Genomic DNA, 2,640 nt, shown 5'->3' with positions numbered 1-2,640 from the left:
GAACGTAGCTCAAATACCAAGACGAGCTCCAGGCAATCTGTGCATTTTACAGAAAAGAGGGGAGCTGAAAATCATTTATTCCTGAAGATTAGAGCTGCTGTATGCTTACTTGATACGTGATAATAGATTAAACAGTTATTAAAGAAACATCTTCCCTGTTGTATTTAATTAAATGTGAGATCCCTAGGCTGCTGATAGGGGACCTGGTATTTCAGTTTCCAAATGATTGTGAACCTAACACGAGGATTACCATATCCAAAATTGAAACTAAGGCATATAACTGAACGATTAGAATTCACGCGATCTACAGACTCAGAAAATAATTCATTTGAATATACACAAAGTCCTCAGTTAATGTAACAGGTTCTTGGAAACTGTAACTTTAAGCAAAACAATGTATCATGGAACCACTTTTTTTTTTTCTCATCAACATTATAACCAACGTTATTCAAGGACCTGCTGTTAGTCAAGGACTTTGCTTAAAGTCACAGTTTCCAAGACTGTACCTATGACGTTACACGAGGACTTACTGTATAAATGCACTAATTTTTTTCAGAAAGGAAGTTTCGATGATAACCCCTGAAGGTAATTAGAAATGATGGCTTCCTCTAGAGATGTGCATCAGAGAGGAGTTAGGAGCCAGAAGGAGCTGTGACGCCGACGTCCCTGAGAGCGGAGTGCAGGCCAGCGATGCCTGGTAGTCCTCAGCTAAAGGACGGCTCAAGGGGGAGAGTGCATCTGAGCAGGGGACGGAGAGACATGAGAAAATGACAGCATGTGTGAAAATGACCCCTCTTCTCGGTGGGACCGGGCTACATGGGAAGAGACAAGATACAGCAGAACCCCCCCCCCGGGGGGTGGGTGACAGAGAAACAGGGCAGCCGTGTGAATGCTGAAGGGAAAACACAGGTATCACGAGGTGGCCAGAAGTGTGTGTGCAAGGATGTGCTGGAGGGAACAGAGCCAACAGGATGTGTAGACATTTTTCTTCAGAGATTTGTGCTGGGGAATTGGCTCACACAGTGTTGGTGGTGAGCCCAGTCCGCAGGGTAGGCTGGCAGACTGGAGACCCGGGAAGCATTGGTGCTGCAGGTCGAATCCCAAGACAGCCTGCTGGCAGAATTCCTTCTTCAGGGGAACCTCAGCCCGTTTTCACTTAAAGCCTTCAACTGCTTATGTGAGGCCCACCCACATTACAGAGGATTATTTATTTTACTCAAAGTTTAGTGATTTAAATGTTCATTTCATCTTTAAGATACCTTTGCACAGCCTGGGAAACATGAGGAAATCCCCTCTACAAAAAATACAAAAACTAACCAGGTATGGTGATGCTTGCCTGCAGTCCCAACTACCTGGGGGAACAAGGACGGAGGATCACTTGAGCCCAGGAGGCGGAGGTGCAGTGAACCGAGATTGCACTACTGCACCCCAGCTTGGGTGACAGCGTGAGACCCTGTCTCAAAAAACAAAAAAGAAAATAAAATAAAATAAAATAAAAAACCCACAAACCTTTGCAGCAACAAAGGTGTTTGAGGCTGGGCACGGGGCTCTTGCCTGTAATCTCAGCATTTTGGGAGGCCAAGGAGGGCAGATCATTCGAGACCAGGAGTTTGAGACCAGCCTGGCCAAAATGGTGAAACCCCACCTTTACTAAAAATACAAAAATTAGCTGGATGTGGTGGCAGGCACCTGTCATCCCAGCTGCTTGGGAGGCTGAGGCAGGAGAATCACTTGAACCCGGTGGGGGGAGCTTGCAGTGAGCCTAAAACAAATGGCCTAACTTATGAAGAAACAAGGCATAGAGTTCCACCACCAAACACAAGCATTGTCAGAGGCTCGCCATCCTTCCGAACAGAAGTAGAGACGGGGTTTTGTTATGCTGGCCAGACTGGTTCAAGTGATCTGCCTGCCTTGGCCTCCTGAAGTGCTAGGATTACAGGCATGAGCCACCGCACCAGAACTGTTGTTTTATTAGAGGGAAGAGAAGACAATATCAACCCTCCCTAACCATTTTTTCCTTTTTCTAGAAGAGAGCAAAGATTGATTTTTCCACACACCTCTGAGCTTTGCATTTCTTCTGAATGAGAATGTGTCCTTCTGAGGAAGAAAAACGTGTTTGTGAGATCAAAAGTTTGCAATAGCGTCTCCCAGCAGAAGAGCAATCCTGTGTCACGGAGAGGCTGGTTGAGAGGAAGATGAGACGTTCTCCAGGGTGCTCTCCTGGCTTTCAAGGGCCTCCTAGAACTGGGCCATTATAATCCGGGCAGAGACTGTTCAGGCATCAGGCGGGTCTGCATTCTGAGGCTGGTTCTGCACAAGCTGATCATGTGACCTCAGGCAAATGACTTACGTGTTCTGCCCCTCTGTTTCCCAGATCCGCAAAATGGAGATAACAGCAATGCCTGTCTCCCAGAGTCATCGTGCTCACCAATTTTGATAATAGATATGATCGTGCAAAGTGCTATGTCAATGTGAACAACTGTCGCTTCTTTGAACACAATCAGCTGATTCTATAGATAACAATTTTGAGACGGAGAAACTAAGGTTTAAGTACTTTATCTGAGAATGTTTACCTTTTATTAATAGGTAGTAGGAACCCTGTAACTAAAGCTTGCTACCTCTGTGGAAAGAGAAAGTGTT

Source organism: Sapajus apella, unplaced genomic scaffold (genome assembly GCF_009761245.1).
Source record: "Sapajus apella isolate SASKATOON/1434 unplaced genomic scaffold, GSC_monkey_1.0 scaffold39, whole genome shotgun sequence".
Taxonomy (NCBI): domain Eukaryota; kingdom Metazoa; phylum Chordata; class Mammalia; order Primates; family Cebidae; genus Sapajus; species Sapajus apella.
Note: the sequence above shows the minus strand (reverse complement) of the source record.